This window comes from Passer domesticus, chromosome 1 (assembly GCF_036417665.1).
Source record: "Passer domesticus isolate bPasDom1 chromosome 1, bPasDom1.hap1, whole genome shotgun sequence".
Lineage (NCBI taxonomy): Eukaryota > Metazoa > Chordata > Aves > Passeriformes > Passeridae > Passer > Passer domesticus.
In genome coordinates, this window is record NC_087474.1 from 72,352,924 (window position 1) to 72,367,593 (window position 14,670).

A 14,670-nucleotide genomic window follows, 5' to 3' on the forward strand; every position below is an offset into this window, starting at 1 on the left:
GCCAGTATATATGAGCTGAAGATATGCCCCTATGGTTTTTCAATGTTAAAGTAATAGTTTGTTACTTAGATTTCATTTAATTAAGACACAAAGAAAAGTAATCTTGGCTAATTATTTTGAGATTACATGCTCTGAAAGAGAGAGATAGAGAAGCACACTGCTTCAGTGACCAAAAATAAATAAGCTGTGAAAAGAGGAGCCTTATTAGGGTTGCTGTTTTTCATCACTGTGCTCCATTACATTATGTCAAAATCAAATTGCATTAGGCTAGCAGAGCACCAGCTGACATGCACATTCAATCTGGGCTTTCTAAAGCACGCTTCCATTTTATTATGTGCATTGTAGGCAGTACTTAAATATTAACTGAGCACAAATTCCACTTAGAAGCATTTTAAAAATAACCCTTGATGCATTCTTTTTCACGCTTTTAACAGCCTGAGGCTTTGGGTAAGGAGAGGAGACAGCTACCCTAAGTGCTCAATTTCTCAACTATGCTAAACAAGTAAGAATCAGCAAGAATTCAGTACAAAAGCCTTATTGCTCAAGTCCTTAAAGTGTAGAGACATTGGGACAATTAAATGTAAGCAGCTAATTCAGGTTTAAACCTTCAGACAAAGGTATAATTTTTTTAAAATCCCAAACACAGATATTTTAGTTTGCATGATAGCAGTGTACATTTATGTGTTTGTGAGCTAAGGATGAACAGTCCTTCTCCTTTCCATATATAATCTCTCTGAAAATATGTCTGCATACTTGTGCAATTGTACAAGTTGTAAGAGATATTCCTGGATTTGATTGATATTTTCCAGCCTGACTGTCAGAGCAGCACCTATCTTGGATCTGCTGTAAACTGGAGCCATGGAAGAGTGAGTTGTTTTTCCTTCACTGATGAATCTCTTGAGTTATGTTTTGTTCTTACCCACTGAGGTGCATTGTGTCCCTCCAGGTGAGGCTGGGAATAAAAAAACTTGCGAACACACAGTGTGTTTCTGTTGTATTTGGGGTGTTTGTGGCACTCTGACATCCATCCTTGTATCACAAAACAGAGATCCATATTCTTCTCTCCCTCCTTGTGGTGGGGGACCCTTCCTGCAATGTCAGACTCTCGGTAGCTGGTAGTTTAGGCATCTCAGTGGCATAGCTCTAACATGAGAAGTGAAAGGTGCCCGACAACTCTTACACAATGCAGACATTTACTGTGGAAGGAAATGTAGTTGAGATCCTGGCACTGAAGGAGAGCTACACACCAGAGCTCTCCTTTCCTGAGCAATGTCAAGTACTTATGGGCAATCAGTTATGGCGACACTGTACCCACTATGAGACAAGTGAGTTTTGTGAAGTACTTAACCGAAAAAGAGGGATGAAGTACTTGAACATAGAGCTCTAAGACAGACACCTGACCTGGAGAGAATGAGAATCCACGTGCAACTCAAAAAGTGCATCCTTCTGATGCCTCACCTTTTCTCTTCAGTGTGCTGCAGTTGTGTTCCAAATTTTAGTACTACCTATAGTATTCTTCTCTGTTTCAACTTCAGCCTTAAGATATGCCTCCCATAAAAAAGCTAAAAAAGTTTGTCTCATCTACAAGTGGCTCAAGTCATCTCTATAAAATATAACCCACCTCTTGCAACAGGGTAATGCAGTGTTGAAGCTGGAACCCAGCAGTAAGCACATCATAGCCCACCAAGTTCATTTTTCTCATCATGCCTCTGCGTGGGAAGCTGTGGTGCAGCAGTGTGGAATGTCATGCAGTTATAACGTGTTCCCTATCTTGCCTTCCAAACTGATTTTTTTTTTTGTATTTAATTCTTAAAAAGGGGTGTTGGAGCTGCCTCTTGAAGTGATGGCATTGCTGTGGTCAAAGAGCAATCATTAGTTCATGTCAATGTAATGCCAGACGCTGCTAGAAGTTAAAATCCAGCCTTGCTCTAATGTCAGTTTACTCTGAAGTGAACATCTGTACATCTGTAATAAGGAAACATTTTCCCATGAAACATTTTCCTATGAATCCTGGCATTTCACTTCAATTATTCTTGACTAAGAAATGCTACAGGAGGATTCCAGAGGCTACCCAATGGAATAAATAGCAGCCTTTATAAATGCAAAGACGATAAATAGGCAGGTTGATAAGAGCTGGGTGTCTCTCAATTTAAATGGCATTCAGCAAGTGAACTTTTAATTGAGATGAAGCATTGTGGTACAATGTATTCCATTTATTACTTTTCATTAACTTTCATGTGACCTATTTCTCTATCTCTTGACAGGTTCATCCTTCTGAGAACTTCACAGACAAAATGATATTTTCCTTTTCTGTCTGCTCAACTGTAATCTCAGTTTGAAGCATTGCTTAGCATTCACTTCTAAAAGAAACAATGCCAAAGGCATTAAACAGTATCTCATATTTCCTCTCCTGTTGTTTAATTTTTCTCCTGTTTTTTTACTTTACTTGTCTTATAGTCTGGAAAAAAAAGTATTTGGTGAGCAATCTTCATGGTTTTCTTTTATGGCCAATTAAAATGAGACAAATGTTTTTCAGTTCTTAATCTCATGAAAGAACAAGAAACAAGAAATGCTAGAAACTGTGGTTAACCTTAGTCCTTAAACAAATTACAGGCATGTGTTAAAGAAGTCATTAGTAATTATGAATCATAGTCACCAACTTTTACATTCATAGGGGTATTTTTATCTTCAGTTTCTCTCTGTGTTTACTTGATTCCTACTATAAAGGGAGCAAGAATGTAATTTCAGTGATTTTGAGTGTAAATACAGATTTCTCATAGATCTTACTACGTCCTTGCTGAATTTCATTTTCCTGAAGTGAGTGGGGATTCTGATATGAATTCTTCCTGGTGAAAATCCCTTCCAGTTTCAGCTAAACAGTGGTTACTCTGTACCTCCATTTTTTAAATTCTAAATTATTTCTAGCCCTGCTTAAAAAACTAGTGATACAATAACAGAGAGTTTATGAGCATGTTAGTGTCTGGGGACACTAGCATCTGCATAAAATTAGTTGAGACAACTAAAATCCAACTAGACAGCGTCAGGGAAAGGATCTATACATCCATTAGGAAAGGGAGAAAACAAAGGTCTTTCCTTTCTAACCCATGTACCCAAATCCAATACAGAAGGTGCTTATAATCAGCATAATTTTAAGAGCTAGTTTTGAAGAAGTGAGGACTAAATATTTTTAGATGTTCATACTAGTTTACAGAATTTATAGGATAAGTTACATTCACATAGGTATGTTTCTTGTATGAAATAAGTATCTGTTAAGAAAAAATGTCACTAGAATGTTCTAAAAATATTGAAAAAGAATTTGAAGCATGAAAAATTAAAATGGTCATTTATGTGTAGGAATATAGTAATTATTTACTGCTGAGAATGATACCTGGAAAGTATAAATGCAGATTTGGCTAAGCATGAAAATAATTTCTAGTGTATGATCGATTAGAAAACTTGCTTAAAGTAGATTGATTATTCAACTTGCTTAAATAATTTTATAATTTGCTGAAAACAATTGTTTAGTTTAATTCAATAAAACTTATTTAAATCTTCTCCAGTGTCACATCCAGAAATAGCACACCTACTTTAGGCAGCATCCCTTCTACATAAACCTGAGATTGCTGTAAATTGTTGTCCAGATGCTCGTTAAAAGACAAGCAGGCTGTTTACCTTGGGCTGGATTGTTCCCAAGAGCTAACATGAGGATTAACACTGGTATGTCAAATACTGGAGAGTGAATTCTCAGCCTCCAACATGCTCTGCATGAAAGATTATCTGCATCCTCTGTAACCTTTTTATCCGCAACCCAGGAAGTCATCAATTTAAATTCCTGTATTGAAAGAAGCCAACAAATAGTGGCATTTGCTTGCTATCTGATTTGTGCTTATATTTACTTAGCTTTTGTTTCCTGAAAATCCCCTCTTCTTTCCACAGTCACAATGCTTGAGAGCAAAAAATCACATGCAATTTTCTTACTCCAACAACTTTGCTTGGTCTTGTTGCAGGATTACTTTTTTCATCCTGAGCTGCAAAAGGAATAAGGCTGAATGCTAACATTTTGATTTCTTGAGAAGAGGGTCAGAGCCTAATGGGTTAGTTCCTGTCTCCACACTAGGGCACGTGGTGTAGGTAAGGTGTTATTGGAGCAAACATGGGACCTTCATTTCTCATAAGAGGTTAGAAGTGGTGTGGGACCTTTGAATGCTCAAGAAGTATCTGCTTCTTGCCCCTGAGCTGCTGTGCAGCAGGGAGAAAATGGGAGCTTGATTTGCTGTATTGTCAAGGCTGAGAGACTGGTATAAAGAATGATCCTGTGGGAAGAAGCTGGTAGTCCATTAAAGCAGCAAATGATTCATTTTTCAGGAAAACATAGATTGAAGTTAAATGATTTCTCATGGATATTTTTGCTCCGCTGAGACCTGTAACCCCTTCCCTGAAACATCCAAAACATCCTATTAGATTATACCTAGATCTAAATGTTATTTGGAAAATTAAAGAGGAAGCATGGACTGTGATGTGTGTTTTGGGGCTGCTGGCTTGACAGGTATTAGAATACAGGAGGGAGATAATTGGGGTGGTGGCTAAAAGAGATGGTGGTGGAAGCATAGCTGAAGGTGACTGCATTACAGCAACAATTCTTTTTTTAGTTTGCTGCCTAGAGACTTTGCTAAATGCCACTGGTCTCAAACATGAAAGCAGAAGCTACTGCTTTATCAAGGTTGCTGCTTAATCCTCTCTAAACGACAAAAAAGATCACAGCCTTTTCTTCTAGAATAAAAGTTTGAGCAGGCATTTGTGCAAGTTTTGTCATTGAGTTTCTTATTTAATAATTTGTTAACTCCAAGGCAAATAAAACTGAAGTGGGATCATAGAGGCATAGAACCCCAAATGTTATTTCACAGTGATAGATACATTGTGTAATTGCATGCATTGATAGGTGTTACACATGAATTGTTTCCCTCTGTTTGGCTCCCTCTGTGTTCTATGCAGATTAGAATATATTTTCTCAGACAATTCAAGTTCCTAATTATTATGCTCACTATTCCAATTTATTTAGCTGTGCTTAGACATCTACCGAAATTTTGAAGTAAATTATGAGACAAATTGAAATTTACTGCCAATTAATGTTTAAGACAAGAGAACTACCTACCAATCTCAAAGTAAACCCTTATAGTAGATCAATGGCCACCTGATTAAATAACTAGTGAGTTCCCTTTTGCTATCATTAACATATTTGTAATTAAAGAACAAAATTTCTCTCCCACCCTCTCCGATTGACTTATAGGGTTAAATACTCCTGGCATGAAAGCACTTTTGAAAATCAGGTCTTCTTCACAAGAGTCCTACAAATGCTTGTATTTTGCCACTACCTCTCACACATTTCCTACTCCAGGTGCCATCTGTAGCCATCACACTATGTCAACAATGAGTGCTTGCTCACCAGGTGTGAAAAGCATTACTATTCGTGTTCTTTATCTTCTTAATTACATCTTGCCCTTCTCCTTGCTCTGCCTTAGATATGTTACGTATTGATCACTTCACAGTCACTTGTGCCAATGTGAGCTTGGCTGTCCACTTACCTCACTATCATCAACAAACAAAAATGCACTGATTACATATTTTAAAGCAGACTGTCTTGCTGTCTTTTCACTATGACACTGTTGTTTTTTTTTTTTTTTCAAATGTCGGCAAACCAATCTCAGTCTTCTGTTCTTTCCTCTCCTCAGACATCTTCTGCTGTATTAACTTGTCCAGTAGATATATTATTTATAAAATGACTTGTAGTCTCTCTGGAACAGATTTTTATTTAATCTCAGGACTCATTTTATCTCATTAAACTTGTATCACATTTTCTTCTTTTGGAAATAACCATAATTCCCTCTTTTATTCACTGAAATATTGCTAGGAAGCCTTCAGTTTGTACTCTTTTCCCATAGCAGAGCGATTCCAAGATGGTTAAATTTAGGAAAAAAGCAGAAAGAGACTTTTCTGAGCTACCTAAGCTGTTGCAGTTGGGTGACAGCATTAGAAGTAGGCAGAGGTGACAGCATGACTCATTTCATTATGCTGAGTACTGATGCAGCACTGGAGAGATGAGATCTACCTATTAAACTGAATTGGCTGGAGTCTGCTTTTAGAGTAGGAGTGTTGGTTTCTTATCTTTACTGCCCCCAGGAGGCTTGAAATTATTCAGAGCAGACAGAGTGTTAACCTGGCAGTTCTCACACCAGCATGCTGATCCTTGGCAGAAAATTACCTGGGGGTGCAGGTCGACAGCTGGCTGAAGAAGAGCCAGCGTGTGCCCATGTGTCCAATAAATCCAATGGCACCCTGGCCTGTACCAGCAATAGTGTGTCCAGCAGGAGCAGGGCAGTGATTGTCCCTCTCTACTCAGCACTGGTGAGGCCACACCTCAAATCCTGTGTTTAGTTTTGGGCCCCTCACCCCAAGAAAGACACTGAGGGGCTGGAGTGTGTCCAGAGAAGGGCGACAGAGCTGGGGAAGGGTCTGGAACACAAGTCCTATGAGGAACAGCTGAGGGAGCTTGGATTATTTAACCTGGAGGAAAGGAGGCTCAGGGAGGACCTTATCACTCTCTACAATCACCTGAAAGGAGGCTGTAGTGAGCTGGGGGTCTCTTCTCCCAGGTAACAAGTGACAGAGAGGAAATGGCCTCAAGTTGTGCAAGAGCATGTTTAGATTAGACATCAGGAAAAATTTCTTCAGGGGAAAGGTGGTGAAGCATAGGAACAAGATGGCCAGGGAAATGGTGGAGTCACCATCCCTGGAGGTATGTGAAGGACATGTAGATCTGGCACTTGGGGACACTGGACAAGTCCAGTGGTGGACTTGGCAATGCTGGGTTAATGGTTGAATTCAATGATCTTAGGGAGATTTTCCAACCTTAAAAATGTTATGATTCTATACCCCTATTACTCTGTTAACATTAGTAAACAGTACTCTAGCCATTGCTAAGTACTATCACTTCTCTAGCTTTTCTTTTGCTGCTCAACTTTTAACAGAATGTATTTTATCAGCTTTCTGGAAACCTTCTATACGTAACAGTGTGCTGCAATATTCCTGCTAGATTAAGAAGAGAGCATTGCACTTCAAGGAAAAGATGAACACTTACAAGTCTGTTGAGGGATAGAAATGAGAATAAGCACAAGTCTACAACACATGACCTTCAAAGAAAGACCAAGTGAATTGCTATGTCTGAGAGCAAGCAACTGAAGACTGAACACACTTGAATTAACAGTCCTCAAGAGCATAAAAGGCTGCTTCAGAAAGAAAAAGGATGATCCGTTCTCTGTCCATGGTGATTAAGTAAAGGAATACTGAGCTAAAGCTGCAGCAAGAAGATTTGCTCTAAGTCCTAGTGTGAACTTGGCATACATAAGAAGTCAATTATCACCTGCTCTCTATTGGCTCAGCCATTCTAGCCAGGTTCTTTAGGGTCTGTAGACTGGTTCTGTGAAGCACATTACTAAAGCAGCTGGCTTTTATTATTTTGATTTTGAAAATTCTTTGGCCTTTTAATCCAATTATGGCCCTGTTTTATTAGATGTCCTATAAACACAAAAATAGTCCCTGCCCTGAAGTGACAACTCAGAGTGTTAAAAACCACTATCTTTGATGTTTTGCTTTGTGGTAAGACTTAAAAGACACCAGGCATAACTTAAGCTCCTCTGTGCAAGATAGAGTGTACAGACCTGACCAGCACAGCTGTCCAAGGCTATTAGAGCTAAAAGGCCTTCTGCTCTGTAATGCTGTGGAACAAGGTCTCCTCAGGTTCTCAAGCAACCATTGCTCATGATGGGGCAGTATAATTGCAGTAGCTGGTGATCCTATTTTAGGCTTTATTTTACATAAAGTGTTAAATTAAGTAATCTTTTACTTTGGAAGACCCTGTGGAAAATAGATTGGTTATAACATAATCCATGCAACATGAATAATTCTCCACTCTGTTGCCACTCAGAATGGAAACTATGCAAAATTTAAAACTACACAAACCCACTCATAACTTTAGTAGCTTCTTCAGATGCTTCTCAACATTTCTTGACATCTGCTTGGTTATATTTCTGCAAAGTGTTGAAGAGCCACAGTGAAAATTGTTTGTTTTTGTTTCAAGGGAGAAAATTTAATCTGGATATGTTTTATTTTTGTAAATAAGGAATTTTACTATATAGATGATTGAACAGGGTTACCAAGTGCTTCAGCTAAGAAATTGAGTGCAGAATAGTATTAGGTCATCATTGTTGAGGTATTAAAACAAAAATTATTGTTATCATACTTTCCACTTATACAGCATCTCTCATTTAAGTCTTGTAATGCTGAAATAAAATTCTAGAAATCCTGCAAGAGTACAGAGACACCAAATATATTCTTACAGTATATTCTTACTTGAAGAGAACTTGCAAAGACAGAACAGAAAGAAATTCTTACTCATGTTCTTAAGAGTGAGGAACACAAGGTCCAGTAAGATGGCTTTTTGCTTGTATTCTTAAACTCCCATTTTTCTGACTTTTCTTTCAGAATGATGGTTGCTGTTCTACTAATTTATGAAACTCTATCTAAAACATATAACATTCTTTCTATCCAGCTTGGTGGAGAGGATTTGTAATTTGCTGTATAAGTGTAGAGAAATAATTTATTTCCAAAGTCAAGTGTATTTACCATGAGGAGAAGAGCTACTTCCCTAAAGTTTGGTATTAGAAAAAAAAAAAAAGTCTTTGAACTATGGACTAAAATTGCTTCTCCATTGCAGACTCTTATTATCTAATCCACTGCCAAATGATTCCTGCACCAGAACAATCTGTGTCTTGAAAGTAAGTTTTAAGGATACTTTTGCAAAATATGGATGCATTTAAATTCTGCTTACCTGAAAGTCATGGGTTATATTTACAATACATATGTTGTATGCAGAAGATTAAGTAAGGAAATAACAGGCTTTCTGCTTAATTTATTCTGAGAAAGCAACCAATTTCTGCTGTAAATCTGTTTTTGTGTGACTGGTGTTTAAATTGACTAGTCTCAAAGAGAAATACATGTCATTTGCTCCTGATATTAACTCAGTTTTACTTTAGAATGAAGTGAATGCTTGATTTTTAACTGCAACAAAAAAGAGCTTAACACGCAAAATAATGAAAAAACCTATGTTTCTAGATTTCAAGTTTGAGCTGGTTTGACAGCAATTGCTAAGAAAATGGTGACTCAACTTTGAAGATTTTTAGTTTGTCTTTGCATTTATAAGGTGTCCATATTGATGTAGATGATTTTGTCATGGACCTTTACACTAAGATAGAAACTGCATTTATTCCATTTGCAGATAACACAGTGCTAAGAGAGACCACAAAGAACTGAGAGGGAAGATGAGAATTTGGAGAGGTCACGACAAAACACTGAGTGACATGAAAGTGTGGGATGTGTTTGAGTAAAGATGAATAAAGGTTCTGTTCTCACACAAGAAGAAGGAGCTACACAAGCACAGGATAGATTTCAACATTAGTAACAGCTCTTCAGAAAAGGATCTGGCAGATGTTGTAGATCACACGCTGAACATGAGGTAACAGTTGCAAAAAAAGGAAAATGCTCTAGTACAGTGTTCAAAGAAACTGCCTGGGAAGGCACATCAGCTGCCCTGTCTGCTCTACTCCACACTCAGGGAGGTGAATAGGACCTCTACTGAGTTTGCTTTTGCTTCTTTTCTGTGATTCAGGATGTCATTGCACCTGAATGGTCTTACGGGTTCTTCATTACAGTGGTAGATGTGTGTTAGGGCCAACATTTTCAAATGTAGGTATTTAATCTGAGGCGTGTATGTAACAATGTTCTCATCAGCCACATGCATGGCTTAATTCTCACAGATTGTTTTCAAGTTTTGCACGTGCTATGGGTAGAGAAGAACATAAATACCAACATGACTTCAGTTCCCTGACTGACTGCAGCAGATGCTCCAATACAGATTCCTGAGACCCTAAATTAAGCAGTGGTAGGATAATCTGCTACTAATACCAAGTAGCTAAGATTGGCTTAAAATCAAGCATGCAGCTTAGTGTTTCTTCCAGCTTCTGTATTAACAGCAACAATTTAAATTCCAGATGGTATTGTTATCCTTTTATATGTTCAGTCACTTCTTGTGTCATTTTCTGAACTGTACCCACAGTCTCCACAGTTCAATTGCATATGGTGTGAAAAGTAATTCTGTATTATCTTTTGAAATTGTCCAGAAGAAGTAGTGAATACTTTTGCTTTGGTTGTTAACTTTGACAATCTTAACAAAACCGTCCAGCTGTCATTAAAATCTTTCAGGTGCAGACCGAATTGTCTGGAAATAAGCAGCCCCACCTCAGAGCAGCCAGTAAGCCAGAGGCTAACATGGTTATCTAAATTAACACTGAATGAAAACCTGGGTTTCGCACTTCCCAGGTGTATTTCGTAATTGCTGGCAGTCCATTTAAAAACCAACAGCAGATGTTCCACAGTGCATTGCATATTCATTGTGGTAGAGATGGCTTCTACATCATGGCATTTGAAGAACTGGGTTGGAGTATGTGAGGTGAAGGCTTGGGTCTTTGCTGCAAACCACATGCTAAAAATGAATTTTTTGTTTGATAGGTGAGCACCTGAGCGTTCAATATCTTAGCATTTCTAGATGGCTTTCTCTGTTAAGTGTTTCCCCTTTTTTTCTGTCAGAGGAATTATGAAACATGAACTCGTGTACGAATTTTTTTGCCTTTTGCAGCAAAAACCTGTTTTTTAAATCAATAAATACAATTGTTTTGCCTGTCAGTGGTCAGATATGGTACACCACTCCAGATAATATTGCACACTTTGCTTTATGTTAAGTTTCTGTACTGTTGTTCACTCCCTATTCCCATTTCTCTGTCTTTTTTTTCATTTTCTTTCCCTCTTCTCTACCATTTCCTTATATGAAGATGGGAAGCCACCATCTTCCATGCAACCTTCCAGCCAGTCCCCTTCTCAAAGGCTTGAGTTGACTGGTGTCAGCAGGGTAAGCCTGCTCCCCCACCCTCTCCTATATATTAGTTTGCATTTATCAGAACTGGAGTTCATTTTCCACCTTGTCATCTACCAGAAGTCCCAGGGCTGGAGAATTTTTCCCTTTTGTTTCCATCCTATGTTGGAACAAGGATGCCACTACAAGCAGCTATTGAAGAGATGTTGTGGCTTCTCCGCCACCCTCAACTCCCTTCTCACATAAGCAGGTTTTAAGAGATAAATGTAATTCATTTTTTCTCTTGAGAGGCTGGAGAAAGCACTCCTGTGATCTTTTGAGCAGCTGAGATATAAAGGTGCCATACAGCTGGAGGGAAGCAGTGTGAGTGTTCTCATCACCTGACCTGCATTTCACAATTCTCAGCACCCAACATATGCCTAACACACTGAGCTCTGCTGACAGCCTGTCTCCCTTTCAAATGGAAAAATATTACCCCACTAGTGAGCACTGCTCTCTGAAATTCCAGCCTCAGAGCAATGAAATCCCTCTTGTTCTCCTCTAGGTCTTTTCTCAAAAGATATAAAAGCCTCTGTGCTACAACAGTTTTGGAAAGGTTAGTTCTGCTTTCAGAATGCCCTGCCTTTTCTCCTGTGCCTGACTACTTCCATTAAAGTGTCAGACAGGTTGGGAAAAGCCACTTGTGCAGTCAGAATAGGGGTAAGTCTCAACAAAATGGTTTGGTCTGGCTCAAGCTTACGACAGATGCTGTAGCAACACTCATAAATCTGATGTTATTGGCTGTCCTTTGCTAGAATTATGTGGTTCATACCATCATCCCTTGTCACTGGAGAGTTCAGAAGAATGCTTTATCATTTTGTAAAACATTAACATAAGCCTATTAAAATGCAAAAGCATCACATTAATATGGGGGTAAATCACCTAGTCTGGAGCCTTTAAGGCATGCTGTGAATTATTCAATACCATGATAGATTTAGCCAGCACAACACAGCAAGCCTCTGATTAGCCCCAGGATAAATTTTGAGAGGTCATTAAGATCAATATATTCCTTTAAATATACCTTCTGTGTGTGAGTGTATGTGAAAGTGGAAAAAAAAAACCAAGAAAAAAGAAAACTGAAGTCTTGTGAAAGACAATCAAAGAGATCTCAGTCTTACAGGTTGTAATAAAACATGGCTGATACCAGACCCAGCTGACATAGCCTGGAGGCAAAACCACCTCTTGAGTTGTCCTGCTTACAGCAACAATTAGGAGAATGGAATTTCCAGTGAGAAACATGGGCATGAACCCCTGATAGCTGGATGTCAGAGACAGTTTGTCAAATACCAGGTAAATAAATAAACCTGTTTCCAGTGGAGCTGCTTCAAACAAAATGGAAAGCAAACACACTTTCAGCAATATCCAACTGTGTGCATATATCTCATGCACATAAATCTGTTCAGTATTTGTAGAGGAAGAAAACCCATACAAACAAAATAAACCTACGTAGGGTATTTGTATGTTCACTTGATTGTTTTTTTTTCTTCTTTAGTCACAGATTATGTGAAGTGCTGTCTTTCAGTCTCTAATTAGAAATATCACCAGCTAGGGTGAGCCTTTACCCCTGATAATCTGACCAGGAGATGCATTATGAATAATTTTGTTTGTATATAGCCTGTCCTTCTTGTTTCTAGCACAGAAAGGAGTGCTGTACCCACATGTGCCTTTGATCAGCTATAGGACCTTCTTCCTTCTGCATGTGTAATCAACTTCTGCTATTAATGTTCCTCTGGGAGCTGGTAAATGAGTAGCATGTGTAATTTCTTCATTAGCATACCTGTTTACTCCCAGCTGTGCTTTGAAGTAGATTGGGGCAGGCTTCCCACCCGGCAAATGCTATTCCTAGACTGGATCCACCACAGTGGTAAGTACCAACCTTATGAGACTTAGGTAACCTATAGTTGTTTATCTAGTTTTGACCTCTGTCCAGCATCAAAGAGGAACATATAGACTCTCTTTTAGGGAGTTCAAAAGCATGCTCCTAGAATTTGTGCATTGGAGGTTATCACATGCAGATCCACTGCAGAGTGCTCAAATTCCCTTTAGGATGGTATTTGTGCACTGCTGGGTTCAGTGCATGGAGGTGAGATCCTTGCCACAGGTCCTTTCCTGCCCTCCCATGTGTAAAGTGTAGCATATTGGTAAGGTATATATTGATTTTTAAATTGCCAGAGGACTGAATGCATGTAATACTTTTGCATAGATTTCCTGAGGCAGCTTTTAAGTCCAAGTATAGTGAAAGGTCACGACAAATACAGTATTTATGTTAAAGAAGGGCTGTTCTTTTGCTGTGACCCACACCTCTGGCACTTTTTTCCAAAAGAATTAGGGAAGATGGTGGAGCTGCTAAGCTGCCAGGCAAGTTTTAATACTTACCATTTTCAAATGGGTTTCACATGAACACCTATTTTCTTATGTTTTCTTCTCACTGCTCACTTTCAGAGCTTTACGGCAAAGCACATTTCTCAAAACAGCTCCTCCTCCAAAGCACTTGTGTCCTTTTTTTTTGTGTTGTGTTGTTCCTCCAAATTTTCTAGTAGCCACAAAGCTCTCTGTAATGCTTTTCCTCAAAAAGGCTTTACCTGCACTGACACTGTCTGCATCTGCTACAGTGTCATTAAACTTTTAAGAGTGCGGCTCTGAAAGATTTTCAGATAGTTTCTAACTGTGCTCCTGAGACATTGGAACAACATGACTGGGTTTTTATGGTGTAAATTACAGAACTGACATGAAAACAGATGAGTTTATTAAAACAGAGTGAATCACTGATGACATTTAAGTCTAATTAAGTCAGGCTACCCAGCTTAATGATTTTGTTCCCGAGGAGGTAACTGTTTGGGAATTCATAATGTTTAACACAGATCTTCTGAAATAGGGTATTGTACCTAGGGGTGCCATTATCAGGGTCTGTAATAGCAAGTGGTTTCACTTAAAATGCTGTGCCAAGGAAAATCACAGCAAAATTTATCCCAGTTATTTGATTATCCAATCCCAAAATGTAGTCATGGTTGAATAAGAAGCAGGGGGTGAGAGCAGGGGCAAAATGAGGTTAAGATGGTTAAAACAAAAAAGGTAGTTGTCATCCTCACCTATGACAATGCCCTTTAGTTTTATGTTCAAAAAATACAGAAGTGAATAATTTATTTTGGTCTCAGTACCAGAAGTACCCCAAATTAGGGGAAAGTTGCTAAATGCTGACCCTCACAGTGGTGTACTCCACACATTTCAAAATAGAAGTTCCTGTTAAATGCTCACAAGTGCCCTAGTTGACTTTTCTTATTTCCCTATTGGGCTGCAGCATTTCTGTCTCTATGCAGCCAAGACATGCTTGTAATTAATTTTGATTTGCAGTCTTCGCCTGCAGCTTAATAGTTCAAGGATATTTTGTTGTGTAAACTAGATACTGTTCCTCTGACATAACTGCTGTTGTACAGACAACCTTCCTGGAAATTAAGCCCTAGACTCCTTCCTTCAGCACTCAGATGACTGGCTGCTTGCTCTTGAAGCACTTGAATAGAAAATTATGCTTATTTCTTCAGCAGAGTGTGTTTAAACAGCCCTGTTATCACTGATGGCACACAAAGCTCAAAGGGGCCAGTACAACCCTGTATGTCATATCTGCACCTTCTGGGAATTCCAGAAGTCACATC

General features: G+C 38.7%; 1 protein-coding gene and 2 long non-coding RNA genes across 4 annotated transcripts in view; 2 read left to right on the plus strand and 1 right to left on the minus strand.

Moving 5' to 3' along the window:
* Positions 1–10,807, plus strand: part of LOC135302818 (uncharacterized) — a 52,128-nt gene extending 41,321 nt beyond the window's left edge. The window contains exons 3-6 of one of the 2 annotated variants that reach the window (XR_010364401.1): positions 4,008–4,131; positions 7,041–7,321; positions 8,771–8,831; positions 9,332–10,807. This is a non-coding gene — a long non-coding RNA (uncharacterized LOC135302818). The remainder of the gene's footprint in view (positions 1–4,007; positions 4,132–7,040; positions 7,322–8,770; positions 8,832–9,331) is intronic. The other variant, XR_010364400.1, reaches the window with a different exon arrangement.
* DTNBP1 (dystrobrevin binding protein 1) overlaps positions 1–14,670 on the minus strand; it is a 132,867-nt gene that overhangs the window by 107,314 nt on the left and 10,883 nt on the right. The window lies entirely within an intron of this gene.
* Positions 12,784–14,670, plus strand: part of LOC135302798 (uncharacterized) — a 92,295-nt gene continuing 90,408 nt past the window's right edge. The window contains exon 1 of the long non-coding RNA XR_010364363.1: positions 12,784–12,884. This is a non-coding gene — a long non-coding RNA (uncharacterized LOC135302798). The remainder of the gene's footprint in view (positions 12,885–14,670) is intronic.